Source organism: Pinus tabuliformis, chromosome 2_2 (genome assembly GCF_031772625.1).
Source record: "Pinus tabuliformis cultivar Carrire ecotype Pingquan chromosome 2_2, CPIR1, whole genome shotgun sequence".
Lineage (NCBI taxonomy): Eukaryota > Viridiplantae > Streptophyta > Pinopsida > Pinales > Pinaceae > Pinus > Pinus tabuliformis.
Window position 1 is genome coordinate 735,687,354 of NC_142300.1, and position 16,569 is coordinate 735,703,922.

Genomic DNA, 16,569 nt, shown 5'->3' on the forward strand with positions numbered 1-16,569 from the left:
TTTTTTTGTGTGGGAGTATGCAAATTAGGAACATGTTGAAGGTTTTGGAATAGTTCCTACTCATAATGTTTTTAACTGCGTACAATGGTCAAATGGATCACTAAAGGAAGGATATGAGAGATCTCAGTGAATTTTAAATAAGATGCAACTTGGCCATAGGTATTGACAATGACCTTGAATGTATTAGAGGTTATAAACTGATAAAATGATTGATTAGTTATAGCAATAAGATTTAGTTCCAGAGAAAACAATGACAACCTTCAAACTAATCAAAATTTGTACTCGACATTCTAATAGATAGTTCTTAGGTTGAGCCCTCAAATTTTAGGCAGAGTCGCAAGCATTGATTCACTTTTATAGACAATAGATAAATACATGCTTCTTATGTGGGCTTCTCCCTTAATTGAATGACATGGCACATTAAAGTGTGAGAAGGTGTTTCTCCTATAAATGTTGTCCAATTGATTAATCTCCAATTGTTGTTTCAAGGAGCCCCTTCTTGTTTATGGTCATAAACAATGCCACTGAAACCATTTCTGAATTTACTTCTTCTACAACTTTTGCCCCTAGAATTGCCACTAGACATCTTCTTTTCCCTCAAACTTACAGGAATTATACCTGGATATTGTTGTTGTTGGGATGCATTGGACCTTCTCCAACTGCCAAAAGCCTCATTCCATGAGTTATGTAATGATTTTCTCAATGCAACATTGTCATTTACCATATTAACACAAAACGCCTTGCGGGATTTACAAGAGATTTCAATACATGGCGCATGGTTTGCCTCTTGGATGGTTCAGGATTGAGACAAACCTTGGATATTACAACCACAACCTAAACTTCTCTTCCTCTAGCAGGTCCTCATCTACAATGAGATAAGGATAAATGATTCGGGGAAGATTATCTAGGTCACAAACATTGATTAGTGGCAAGGCATGGGCTAGCCATAAAGACTCATTGTCTCGCATGTCATTGCATTCAATCTATAATATCCCTCCATTGCTGAAATATGGTATTAGGTAGAATGAGTTATGTTATAAATAATGGCGACTAGGCCATAAAGAATATCGAAAGAAATATGCAAATATTTATTAATACATAAATAAATGGAATGCATGTACTTAGGAATGATACACCTAGAAATGGAATGTTTGTCCAATAAAATCTCATTTGTAAATGAGATTGATTAATTATTTCATGATAAGAATTCTAGATAATCTTAATGGATGGGAGATAAAGATCCATTAATTTGTTTAAGTTGAGAAAGATGTTAAACTAGAAAAGCTTAAAAGTTCCGTGGGAGAAAAAGGCAGGGTTTTATGGAAAATCATAGGAAAGTAGATAACAAATTCCACAAAACAGGGACGCTGCTAAAAGAAATCTATCATGAAAGAAAGGTATTAAATACCTTTGGCAGGAATCAATAAGGGGATGGATTCGTGGGAAAAAACTCATAGCTTAGGGTAAAATGGAGGAAAGCAGTTCTAGGTTGGGTGGAGAAGGTGTCTAATTCCCCATTTGCCCTACTATAGTGTATCTAGTTAGACCGTTTGTTGTTATGATTTATTGTAGTACCTAAAGTTTTATGTGAATATTGTATTGTATTTGAAAGATTGTTCTGATTTCTTTTAGTATTTAAAGTTTTATGTGAATATTGTATTATATTTGAAAGATTGTTCTACTGTTCTGATTTATTTTATTACCCAAACCTTTATGTGAATATTGTATTGTATTGTAAACTTTATGTGAATATTGTATTATATTTCAAAGGTTGTTCTACTGTTCTGATTTATTTTAGTACCCAAACCTTTATGTGAATATTGTATTGTATTGTATTGGAAAGATTGTTGTAATAGATTTGGGTTACCTTGAGATTTGTTACCATGGGTATGGTATGGCTTTGTTACCATGGGTATGGTATGGCTAGTATCATTAAAGGGTTGACGGTTAATAGGTATAGTCAGTTATCTATTGTTATACAAGCAATCTGTAAAAAAGAATTCAAGGATATATTCACAATACGTTAGCATAACTGGAAGTAACTTTATTATACCGGGATTTTTGTGTGAGTAGGATATATTCACACTACGTTAGCATAACTGGAAGTAACTTTATTACACCGGGATTTTTGTGTGAGTGGACACCATCAAATATGTAGCTCAATACTATAACTTAACTATATCCAGATTTGCGTTTACGGTGGATAGGATTAATTAACTAACGTTTATGATTTGCGTTTACGGTGGATAGGATTAATTAACTAACGTTTATTTGTAGATTTGTAGCTAAGACTTTTAAATTAATTGAAATATTTGTAGCATATGTTCGCTTATGAGAAAGTTTCACTCAATAAGGGGGAACTTAAATTGAATAAGTAGCCCTTTACTCCTATAATGCATGCAGCCTTAGTTCGGAAATGCACATTCAAGAGATAAATTACAACAAGGACAACAGAGTTATCAACTTAATTCATTTGGATAAACCTGCTGATTTAGGTGTCTAGTTTAGAATAATAATAGTATAAACTTAGTCTGTCGAGAGTTGGAAACTTTCCAGGAATACTTGAATGAGTCCGTACGGCTAAACTTGAATGAGTTTGTAATATGATGTTACCTGGTGTCTCCAATTGGGTATATTGATATACTAAAGTCATTGGAAGTAGAAATCATGTAATTGTAACAAGTATAATAGTAATCATTGATATAATGGTAAACTAGAGTACAAATGAGATAACATGGAAATTTTAATAAGAGAATAAATCAAGGTTGTGAGAAAATGGCTCTAATTCTAATCGGTGGTGGCAAACAAAACATGTAATAACATAAGCACTAAAGTAACAATCCTCATACATTAAGATGGAGTTAACGGATAAGTACTAGTAGCATGGAAAAAGGAATCCGATATGTTCGACCCAGAAGATATAATTGACTTCTTTAACATAATCATCGATGTACTGCTGCTATTTCAAAATCAAGGAACACAGTCCAGAAATCTTGTAGTAGTGAATGAATCATGAGCAAAACCCAATCCATATTATTACAGTACACGAATATGTTTTACAAATACTAACATAACATTTACTTCATTCTCTGACTCCTTGTGAGTTAGGGTACTAGAGTTACGCTGGGAAACATAGCCGTCAGAGTTACGCCCAAGGTCATAACCAGTGCCTCAATTTACGCCCGGAGAGAATATAAACAAGCCGAATAGATACACAGGCTAGTAAATGTGGACCTTAGAACACTAGCAACTTGGAAGCTGGTAAGCGTCGACATGTATAGTGTTCCTAAACAGTTACATAACCAATAGACGGGGAAATATTGGTTATAGCGCTTAAGCCTAAGCGAGGTAGTAGAATGACCTAGATATCAGTTTAACTAGTAAATTAATAGTCGTGTTCTATGGTGACGACGGAAGGGGTTGTAATACCTGAAAACAACAACGAAATCCTAACATTACCTTCCTAAAAGCTCCTCAGTAACGATGTAAAAAAAATTTAGAGACATAAATAGAATATGCATGAGACTGGTTACGTGCCGAAAATTAATGACCTGTAGCAAAATGAGTGTACCCTTGATACGTTGCTCAAGGCTATACGTCGTGAGTACCCGACATCGAGGCGCAGCTCCATCTGGACCATCCTTCAGTTAGTTAAAAAGGAAAAGAATTGGTAGAGCAACGTCCACCGGGTAAGGAGCATCTAGCACGCTCAAGATGGAGTAAGGGAGAGTACTGTTGTCTGAACAACTACAAAAGCCCCAAATTCTTACCTCGAACGAGGTTCCCAAATTAGGCCTGGTGGGTCATGAAGATAAGCGGTCATTCCAACTAAATTGTAAATAGTTCTTCGGAAGTACTCAGGAATTCTGCAGCATGCCTAACCTGTAGGATAGTCAACCCAGAGGGCGATGAGATGATAGTAGTTGGTGAAATCAACTAGGAAAACACAAAATATGTACGACAATACCCCACAAATACTTACCGGGTTTAATCAGGGTAAGCCGCAGAGAAACCGGCATCAAGACGAGCATCAAGATCGTTCTTAGTGCTGCGCATGTTTGGTTAGAAATTAATTTACAGAAACTACGGAACAAGTGCAAAACCCCAACTGAGTTAACCGGGAACTATTGAAGTAATCCTAAGATGAGTGTATAGCCGGAATACGACTTCACACTAAATTTATAGAAACTGTGGAAAACGTGGGGAGGAAACAGAATAACAACAACCTGAATAGTGCCTCGAAAAATTTCGAACTCTACCGGACCATAATTTGAAATGAGGGTCATGAACAGACATGTACTTTGTTACCCTAGAGCCTAACGCGAGAATAAAAGAAAACAACAAAAAACATTACCTCGGTGTCGAGGTCACCTTAACGCTCGGTAAGACGCAGACTTCCAAGTCCCCTAGTCTAGCATACAAAAGTAGGTCATTAGCCCGTTAAGAGTCACCAACTTGAATATGAAAGAGATCGGAAACGATTTGGAGAGGATAGAGCCAAAATGACATGATGCCACATAATGAAGATAATTACCTAGAGAGGGCATTCCAAACAGGATTTCGACACCGGTATGCTTCCTGCAGCATGCCATCCGGCAAGCTCATGGCAGCTGTAGAGAAACCGAAGCAGAGAAAAATAAAAAGGGAAAACCAGAATCAAAGTGAATTCAGTGGAAAAAAAATGACCGTGGAGCAAGAAAAAGGCAAAACGGCCGAATGACAGAGGAGTAAAGGTTTGAAATGATTAGGGTTTAGGACAGAGCGAGTGGTGACTGTCCGATTTCTTCATAGAATCCCCATCGTCCAATTAACCAAGACTAGGTACCTTGTGGCAAACATGTGACCTCAGGTGAGTTGGAAAATTGCTATTAGTCGACCTGTTTCCAAAGCATCCTCCACCATACGCCTACGATGTCCTTCAGAGCAGGGCTCAGGGCTCGGTTGAGTATGATTGGGATATATTAATTGAAGGTTGGATGTAAGGAATTAAAACTCATTTAATGTTATAAGGGTTGGTGACCATCCTTAGAATAAGTAGTAAACCAGGCTTTAAAATTGAATGAACAGTGATATACCAGAACACAATACAACCTGTCGAGCATATAGAGGGAAGGGTGTGAAAGAATGGGGTGAGGGTTAATGATACCTAGCACCAATATAAGATATTTGACCACTCCAAAGATCCTTTATATGGGTGTATGGGAAACCGAGTAGTTGTATGCCTTGGGGTAAGTGCACGGGGTGTTAAACACCTAGGTAAGGTAATAAAATGCGTAAAATACCAATTTGGGAACTTTAAGAAAAGTTGAAGAACATAGGTTGGAAGATTGGTGAATAGCTCGTTATCTTTTAATGCAATCTTAAAATGTTGAACTATGGCAACAAGAATATTCCAATTTAATTTGTCTTTGAATTAAATTGTGAATTAAAATTGAATTTAGTCTTAACAACTACTTGGAAATAATTAATTAATTTATTTTAAATTAATTAGTTGGAGAAATTCAAGTTAGAAGTTTTTCTGAAGTCATGCAAGAGTTATCCCTTAAATTAAGGAGATAAGATTGAGTTATATTTGAGTTGTAATTATTTAACTCAGTTTACTAAGTTAAGCCCAGTTAAATTAGTTCCAAATTGTTTGAGGAACTAATAGCATGCATGCACTCAACTAGTGCTACTCAAGTTAAATGAAGATTCCCTCATAATAAACTCATGCATGTCTATTCTGAGAAAGACCCAGTTGAGATTAAAGTCAAGGACAATGTACTATCATTTGCATGTGTTTTCTTATAAAGAAAACTCATGAATGCAGTCAAGGTATCATCCTTGAGTTTTGGAGGCATGATCATCCACTTGGTAGGAGATCATCCACTTGGTAATAAGAGAATCATCCACAAGGAACAGCGCAAGGAAATAAGAGCTTTGAGGGCAGAGAGGAAGGTTGAAGAGAAGCCAAGATTGCCTGTGAGCATCTGTGAGGATTGTACTGAGAGCTCGCTAGTTGTGAGAGCTAAGGCTTTGTATAATTCCTATGTATTTCCACCATGTATGATAATACAATAGTGTGGGGTTTCTAGTTGAGGCTTTCCCCAAAGTATTTTCATGTGTATTATGTGATTGATTCTTCTTCTTATGGTTATATTGTTCAGCTCGATCTTTAAGCTTCCGAAAATTGATAGTAGAAGTAGGTTATAGTATTCTGCTTTGATTTATATTGCATTATCGGGTTAACCTACCATCAGATTTTCTACATAAAACATGCAGGAATATAAGGTAATATGTGAAGCAGGGATAGAGGACTTAATATAAGTGGTAAAAAAAAAACAACCCCTAATGCATATGGTTATGGAGCCATTCCTAGTAAGAATACAGATTGGAAAAAAAATATGGTTATAGTACTTTAATAGAAGTGGAAATTGAGGGTCATGACACAATGGTGGTAATGTTCCCTGAAATGATCCATAATAGGACTTTTCGAAAACACTAAACATCATGTGCACATGCAGTGGGTGATGAACCTAAGTCTCTTTAGTCCCATGACCTGCATTTGTGCACCTCAAAAATATTATATAATTATTAAAACCCCAATTCCTATATCTACAACACAATGAAATTTGTGTATTCTATGATTACAAACCCATATTATGGAAATAATAGAGCTTATATATATTTAATATAAAGTAAATATAAATTAAATTCGGCTAAATATTGTAGAACAAATCAAGAAATGATTGGAGATGGATAAAATATGATGCTAGAGTTTATGTTTTCAGGTATAGGGGATTCCGAGCCATAACTAATATTTTTTGAATGGTTTTGACAAAGCAAAAATAACACATGAAAATTATGAATATATCATACCAAAGGCCATGGGATACATACTGGGAACTAGCTGAGAGTCGTGAAACCAAGCCAGGTTGAGAGTCTCCATCTTGAATGCCTATAAAACCTAAGCTAGTAAGCCTTACTTCAAATTTAGCATCCGGTAAAATTTTGCTTGCCTTAATGTCCCTAACAAAAAACAACAAAATGCACTCAATTTCTCTCATATTCGAATAATGTATTGTTGTTAAGAAGGTTTTTTAAACTAAATGTTTTAGCTTCTCTACACTGTCTGGGCTGCCATTGTTTTTATCTTTCATACACTCATGGGATATCAAGGCAAGGACTCATTACCATTGATTACACTACGGGATCTTCAAACAAGAAAATAACTTGACCTACTTACATCTACCTACATAAACATATTTATGTGAGAATGTTCATCAATATTTTATGATTTCATTTCTCACTTGTTTCAAGAAAAAAGTACAAATCATCGATCACCAAAGTAATAATATAGAACTTCATTTGTGTAGCACATGAAATTATAATTGCAAAATAGTTTCCTTGCAATCAATTTCCACACGTGCGTGTAGTGTTTTAAGCTTTGTGTCACACACATGCATGAACATATATGCATCAATATGTGTACAAGCTAAGCTCCATGGATAAAAGAGACAAAATCTATTAATTGAGGCTCAACTCTTCTATCCTAATAGTGAAAACAAGGAAAATAAAAAACATAAATCAAGATAGGCATCTATTCTTTCTTTGCAAGGAAGGATAAGTCTAGGATGAAATGCATGCAGTGTATTATATAACAACGAGGTATAAACAATTCATAAAACACTAATATTTCATACTTCACATAGTTTGTTGATTATGAACTCTAAAAAGTAGTCAACTAATGTTGTTTACAAATTCAAAACATGTGTATTGATATCTAAGTTGCATAAATTTTTCACAAACTCTATGATAAATTTCTACTCAATGCCATAGATTCTACTAGGTCTTCCTACTCCTTAAAGATACTTTAATTAGATTCTATAATTTAATTCTTTGGTGAAAGTACGAAGATATTAATGTTAAATGTAAGATAGCTACATACGTATTATTGTATTTGAGCGGAGGATTATAAGTCAAATTTAACTTAGGACAACATAGGAAAAAGGATAAGTATCGGTGTATGATTGGAGGAGAACACTCATGATGCACATAGGCAAGAGCTTCAACAATTCCTATAGCAATATTGAGCCTAACTATCTAATCTAGAGGATTGAAAAGAAAGTCCTTAGTATTATTTGGATTGGTTTTCTTGAGCATAACAGATTCAAGATTGCCATTAGGCATATACTTATACACAAGAAAATTTTCATCTTTCATTTCGAAGCATTTCCCCAGCAGAGGAAACAGTCTTGTATGTGATGCCTTGCTGAAGAAATCAAGCTCCCGGACATAGAGATCCTTCTTCACTCTATTAAAGTCAATTCTCTTCACTAACACTTGTTCTACTCCACCGTACATGAACACCCCATTGTAAAGGTCTCTTAACTGACCAACCTTGATCATGGGAGAAAGATCCAATTTGTTGGTTGCTTCAAGCAACTGGGCATATGAAAAATTTTCCCCAAGCCTAATAATGTTGGGAAATCCTCCTCCAATCTTCTATGTGCTTTCTCCTAACGAATTTATCTTTTAATTTCTTGTTTTGTGTCTTTGAATGTAGAGGAATGATACTCCTAGCAAAAGAATGAGTAATCCTCCCACTAAACCACCAATAGTGGCTGCAAAATTCTTTACCCATTTCTTCTCATTCATTTTTCTTAGTATATTAGTATTATGACCAAAGGGACTCCATAGCATATCAATATATCCATAGAATATTACACAACATCTTTCCATGTGTTGTTCCTGAACAAAGTGAAAACAATTCCTTGAGATTTTAACTTTGGGCATCAACGTTCTGAGAACATAACCATTCAATAAATTGCTCATAACATCGAAGAGTAGTAGAGACTTCATATTATTATTTATTTTAATGAATAAATAATTATTTTGTTTGGTCTCTATAGTGACATAATGTGACATACACTCTTCTTTTTTCTTAGCATTGAAATATAGTTTTCCGCCTGTGCATTTCAATTTCTCATTCTGCACCTTTATTTTTTCTTATCGATAAAATGCAATCCAGTTTGGCAGGAGGGAATTTCCAATTCCATTCCACAGGTTCCTCAGATGCCCTCAATGGGTGTGCAACCGAGGAATTCCCATAGTTTCCTCAAGTGTCATCAATGGATGCACAGTTGGAGCATTTCCCATTCCACAATTTCCTCTAGTGCCATCAATTGGTGCATGTATGAGGCATTTCCCATCCACAGTATCTACATCCCCATGAAGCATGGGTGGTGTCATATTTTATCATTGAGGGGTTTTTTCTATGAGACAAATATTGATGGCACGCTGTAACACCCTAGATAGATCTGTTTCTGTCCTTATGCTCTTCTCCCATGTTTAGAAATTGAGGCAACAACTAATGGCTTGCATGAGAGTAGAACATATTTTTTAGCACACACCTCCTAATGTATTTGCTAGACATTGAGAAACTAGATCATAGCCAAAGTTTCAAAGAGAAAATGTTGGCACTTCCATTACCACAAAATTTGAGCTTAAGGTTGGCAAGGGTTAAATACATATGTTGAAACAATGACCATTGCAAAATTTGAATTTGTGGATGACATCCTTACTTAATTTATGAGTTGATCTTGCGAAATGAGTTTGTATTTTCTCTTAGAGGCATTTCTACACTTTGATTGCCGATGATGGCAATGATGAGGGCTTGATGCAACAAATGGTAGAAAAATATTTTACCAACTAACTATAATATAAATAAAAGTTGGTTACTTTACATGTAGTATGTTTGAAATGAAACAGAACAAGCATTTAAGTCATTTTATTTTTTGTCTAAACTAGGAATAACATGCATTGGTCTGAAAATTGTTGCTGGAACTCTTATTTTGTCAATAGAAATTAGTAAAAGAACTTAGGTGGAAGGGTACCTCAGGTTCAATGCACCATTCCTAGAGATATGGAACTTTAGCCTCATATGTAGGTTTTAGGGTGCAACATGACAATTATCAAGGACTGATGAAGGGGGAATAGGCTACCATCTAGAGGTGATTTTGTGGTAATTGATGTATGATAAATACTAAGTGCACCATTCCTAAAGAGATGGAACTTTAACCTCATATGTAGGTTTTAGGGTCTGGTAACTATTAACGATTAACATAGCATGTGAGATATTTTGTGTCTCTCTTACTGAGAAAAATACATCGATGGTTGAGTTACTAGATGTTATATATATCTCTTGTTTGATGTTTTGGAAACGAATACGACTCTGATTTGAAATTGCTACAACATAAAACTTATAGTTTTATGGTATTTCTCTTGATTTTAAAGGTGGCTTTCTCCTTCTTGAACTCATTAATTTAACAGTAAACAATATGGAAAGCATAAAGAAAAAAATATATTCTGAGGAGAAATCTCGAAGGTGAAATCTCCCTAGTCATTAGCAATATGAAAAGTCTAGAATCGATGTGTGTGAATCTAGAGGTCTAATTGATATTTTTTTTAATTTGTTTGGGTTGAAATTTAAGTTGATTATTACAATTCCATTTATATAGAGCAAGTATTTATAATCCTATGGTGTTCTTAGTTGGTTTATTATGTTTTTTATGCAGTGACCTCAAAATAAATGGTATTAATGGCCAAATTACAGATGAGATTGGCTATTGCTTTGCTTTGAAAATCCTGGAAATTTTTTGTTCTCATCTTCTGACAATATGATGGGTTTGGATTCTTTCTTAATGCAGTGGACTGGCTCTTCTAGGAAGACCCCATTTTAAATGTTTATATGTCCAAACAAAAACAATAGTCAACTACAAGTTAGTTTAAGCAGTTTTGATCATATCCCAACACCCACGCTCTGGTTGAAGGTTACTATATTATTATTTTTATAGGTAAATGGGTCAAAATCAAGTATTATGCTAAAAAAAAAGTGTCTTTTGATGAGATATAATATGACTGACCAACCTGTTGTGCTCCTTTGAACACCTTTCTAGTGAAATCGAATAGTTATTATTATAATGGTTTCGTAGAATGTCTTGAGTTGATTTCATCTTAAATGTTGTTGTAGAGATGTCTTTTATAATGATTTATATGAATAAATTCAGTTTTTTATATCAAAGTTGGAACAACTTGAACAATTGTAAGTATTGTAGTGTCTTTTGGTTGTTAGCTCCTGTGGAGGGTTTTGTTCTGTTTGTAATTGTTTCTATATTTTTACCTGTATTAGAATAGAATGGAAGTTTCCTTAACACATAGGCAAAATTTACAGGACTGTGAAGAATAACAAGTTAATGAGATGTATTACTTCGATGTTGTCTCAAATTCCAAACTTAAATATTATGTAAGTTGGGAGTGCTAGTTTGGGTTCTACTCTCTTTTCAGTTATTTACTAGTTGAAAAAGTTAATAGGATGTGGAAAGTATAGAGAGCCCATTATTAAATTATATGTTTTTTCAATTTTCTAGGGATATGGCACATAATCAATTAAGTGGGGATATTCTGAGGCTTATCTATTGTAATGAAGATTTACAATATTTATATGGGTCTCAATCCTTTAAGATTGCATGGCTATGTTTTCTTGTTATGCAAAAGGTGTCATTATTTTCGTGTTAATGTTTCAAAGGAAACTTTCAAGTTAATCAATATTTTCATTGCCTATTTTTGCGAACCAAAATTTGGAGCTTCTATCTAAAATTATCATATTTTAATAATTTCTAGGGTTTGTGCAACAACTTTTTAGTTGTAACATCCTCCCCTAACATGTTTGACTTGATAGGGTTGTGGTACGTGTAAGTCACTACATTTGTATCTTCTAGAGGAGAAGCAGGTTTTTTAGAGCATTGATATTTAAATTGTTGCATGTTTTAGTGTAGAAGTTGCAGTAAATTAAGGGATTTTCCATAAAATATTATTGCTGGAAGCTAAAACAATTTTGAACTTTAAACATGTTTATCTTTGTCACAGTGATGTGCGAAGAAACAACTTGGCGGACACTATTTCTGATAATATTGGAAACCATACAAGCTTGAGATTTTGTATGTTTTTTTATTTTCCCAACTAAGTTATAAATGGCCAAATGGGTTGATAGCTAGGTACATTTTGATGCATGGGTTTTTTTATGCGTATTTAAGACTTATTTTATTGGTTTTGTCATAAGGTACTTGTTATACCATCAAATCACAGTAGGGATCCCCTTCAACATTGGATTTATACAAGTGGCTACTCTGTAAGTATAAAATTCTCTAGAGCTAAGTTATGTTCCAGTTCCTTATAACAACCCTAATCCATATTTCGTATGTCATATACTATTTTAGTGAAAGAGAGTAACATAAATTTTTTGTTAAATAGGGAGTGATATGACATAATGCAGGTTGGATAAGTATTTAGTTAGTTGCATGGTATGTACCATCCAAGGAATGACACTAAATTTTTTGCTTTTGTTGTCATAGCCTAATTTTGAAGTGGTTTCCATAGGTCACTATAAGAAAACAAATTGATAGGAATGATTCCAAAAGTGATCGGCCTCATGTAGGCTCTGGTTGTTCTATATGTATAGTGTTTGTTAGATCTCAACTTCTAAACAAATCTCTTTCAATTTGATTAAAAGTGTAACATTTGCCCATAAAATCCATGAAATGCTAGATCAGTTAAAAACCATATTGTTTTTGGACATTGTCATTACATTTCTTATGTAGAATCAATTCACACATTGACCAATGTTTTGTGATCCTTATTAAAGATTTGAACATACTATTTTGGTTTATACTTTAGTGCACTAGTGTATTAGTATATTTCTTACAAGGATTTAAATGATAACCATCCTACTGGAACAGTTACTCCTATCCTAGGAAATTTGACTTACAGTGGAAAGTTTTAAGTTGCTTGCATACTTAAATGCTTGAATTATATCCTCCGGTTCCCTGCATTTTGACTATTACTTTAATTCATTTCAAATTTATTTTGGTACTCTTTCCTTTGTAATTCTCAAATATTTGCACAATAATAATCTCACACTATCTATTCCACCAGAATTGGGGAACATGACAAAGTTGAGCTATTGGTAAGAGCTTTAAATCGCCTCTATCATCATGTATACAATGCAAAATTTAGAAATTAGACTTGAATGATAAGAGAATCCCCATTGGTAGTGACCAGTAATGGATATTGAAGCAACTAAATGACAATCAACTTACAACGCATATTCCCCCTGAGCTAGGGAAGTTTTAACAACTGTTCGAATTGTAAGTTTGTGTTTGCATGGTAGAAGCATATTTAAATCTAATTAGATGGTAAAAATTAATCAATGACTTTGTGGACTTTTTCTACATGTATTTAGCAATACTAGGTTTTATTTTGTTGGGACATGAACCTTGCTAGAAATCATCTTCAAGGTCTAATTTTAGCAAAAATTAGTTCATGCATTGCTCTTAATTACTTGTAAGTAATATAACCTTCAAGTTTACTAGAGAAATTTTGGGATATAATCTTGCTATATATCTAACAATATTGAGCTTGTGTCTTTTCTTAACTTTTGTTGTGTGGCACTGTACATGGAAATCGTTTCAATGGAACTGTTCCTTTGGAATTTCATGAACTTGACAACCTCACTTATTTGTAACCGTTTGTAAACCATAGCCAATGTGATCAATTTATATAACATAATGAACCATTCAATTTATTAAAAGTACATTCAAAGTTATTAGCAATTTTTGTTGTGTGTTTTACAAAAATTTGTCCTCCAACAACATCGAGGGATAAATTTTGTGGAGTTGGGACATATTATAATTATAGACACAATGTGCATTTTTTTTATTTGAATGTATTAATTAAGTTTGCTAAGCTCCCCATTAAAATTTCATCAAGAAACATAATTTCTCTAAAGGAACAATGGTATCATATCCTTTTTTATTGATCTCTGATCTGAAGTGAATGTGTAGCGACCTCTCTAAAAATGATATTTCTTGACCTATTCTCGGATCTGTTGAGGATTTGGATCATCTTTTAAAATTTTAATCTTCACATGTAGTTTTTTTTTCTTTTTATAAGAAGAAACCAAGTTTCTATGGGTAGATGTTATATTAATCCTTGTGAGCTCTATTAGATTGTGAATTCAAGGAATTTGAGTGGAAATAAACTGAGTGGTTTTTTTCCTAGTGGAATTTACAAACTTGAGAGACATCGGGGATATGTAAGTCCTCTGTAATTGATTTGTGTAGCTTGCAAACGTGTGCTTTAGTTGTGTTTTCTTCCAATTCGCTAATTACTGTACCCATTACCAATTTAACGACACAATAACATGGTGTGATATCTCTTCAATGCAGAGGCCTTTCTTCTAATTGATTATTAGGTCTCTTTCCTCAACAAATTGAATAGCTATAGAATTTGGTCTCGCTATATGTTCCTTGGAATGACTTATAAAATACAATTTATTTAATAGGTTCACAATTATTCTCAAAATAACTCTGGAGTTAGATCATATATAAGATATTGAAAAACAATAGTTTAACACGGGAGGTATCATACTAGTTGACCATTTTTTTAGCCTTACTACACTATAGTAATTCATTTGAATCCCATCGCTTATTCTAAGTTCATTTTGCTGTGAAATTACAAAGGAAATAATATTCATATTTCTAGTCCATGTGCTAATTTATATTAGAAATGATTTCAATTGTTTTACATAAATATCTCCTACAACAATTTTTCTGGGTAATAAAGAAGTTTACAAGATTTACCTCAAAAATCTGTAAATATAATGTAAAAAAAAAAATTGTGGATTAAATTTGGTATTCTTTCTGGTTATTAGTGGATTTGTGTATTTCATCTAACGAGATTGATTATTGGATTTTTTTTTAGGAAATCTAGATCACTGTGGAAATTGGATTGGATCACTTTATGGGACATACTCGAGACAATCAAAAGGTGAAACATTAACTAAAATTTAGATTCTATAGATTAGTTATAGTTTTTGATAAAAGTTTCCGTTAAATTATATTTTTAAAGAATTAAGTTTATTTTGAAAATGGACAGCTTGAGTCTCAACACCATCTATTGTTTGCATCTCGTTGGGTTCAATTTTATTAGTATGTTTGATAATCATAGTTCTCTACAATCAGCTTAAATGATTTACGAAAGGGTCAACAAGAAAAATGGGTCAAGGTATTATTTCTCTGGATTATATCATGGACTTAAGAATTATATCAACATCAATATGTGTCCCTAAGTTTAAAATATGTTTTGATTACCTAACCAGGTTCTCCAAGGCTAGTAAGATTTCACATGGACATGGCCCTCCACATGTATAATGATATAATGCAAATCACAGAAAAATTTGAATGAGAAATATGTAATTGGTTATTGTGCTACAAGCACAGTTTATAAATATTTTTCCAATAATTATAATCCAATTGCTATTAAAAGACTATACACACATAATCCATAAAGCTTGTGCCAATTTGAAACTAAGTTCAAGATTGTTGGAAGCGCCAAGCATAAAAATATTGTGAGTTTCCATGGTTATTCTCTTTATCCACATGGAAATTTGTTTTTCTATGACTACATGGTCAATGGAAGTCTATGGAACATCTTACATGGTAAGTGAAATGGATGGCAAAACATATCTAGAAATTTACATGTACAATAGTCATATAGGCTTTACCAGAATATTCTATCCAACCTTTCATATATAGTGAATGTTTGCTAATGGCCTACTTGGAGAATCCAAGCAATTTATATTGTATGTAGGATATTCAAAGAAGATTAAGATAGACTAGAACACACATCTAACGATTTCTTTGGTTGCTTCCAAATGTCTAATGTATCTCCAGCATGACTGTAACCGATGTATTATTTACAGAGATGTAAAAACTTCCACTGTTGTCTTAGATAAGCATTTGAAGCACATTTTTCATACTTTGGCATTTGCAAGTGTATCCCTTCTGCAAAAACCCACACCTCTACCTATGTTATGGGTATTCCTAGCTATATTGATCCTGAATATGGAAGGACATTTAGGCTTAACGAGAAAAATTATGTGTACAACTATGACATTGTTCTTTTAGAGCTACTCATAGGCAAGAAAGTTGTGGATAAGGACTTTAATTTTCTTCGTTTGGTAAGATGATAATGACTAAATTTGTTTTAGTTGGGATTCTATTTTTGTCAATTGTGAAGCATGTTTGTCTTGGGATGTTGCATGGATGAAGAAAATAAAGAAATAACCTTGGATTCTTTGACATGGGCGTTTGAATGTAGATTCTATCAAAAGCAAAAAATGATACAATAATGGAAACTATAGATGAAGAAGTAGAAGAAACATGCATAGATATTTGGGTTGTAAGAAAGATGTTCCAACTTGCAGTACTTTTCACAATGAGACAACCTTTTAGCCATCGCACCATGCATGAGGTTGTCATAGTTTTGTAGTCATTCGTACCAACTTCTAAGTAAGCTCCAAGTATACAAGTAACCAACCATCCCCTAGCCATAACTACAGCAGATATTTCGATGGGTATGTGGAAGGCAATCATAAATATGTTATAAGAAGCATGAGAAACACTTTTGATGTACATTTTTTTAAACTATATGGCAAGGTTATTTCATAGAACACTATTTAACTATTATGAA

The 16,569-nt window shown here is 33.7% G+C and overlaps 1 pseudogene; it reads left to right on the forward strand.

Moving 5' to 3' along the window:
* The first annotated feature begins 11,703 nt into the window (after window positions 1-11,703).
* LOC149194760 (LRR receptor-like serine/threonine-protein kinase SIK1) lies at window positions 11,704-16,368 on the forward strand (annotated as a pseudogene).
* Window positions 16,369-16,569: the final 201 nt, after the last annotated feature.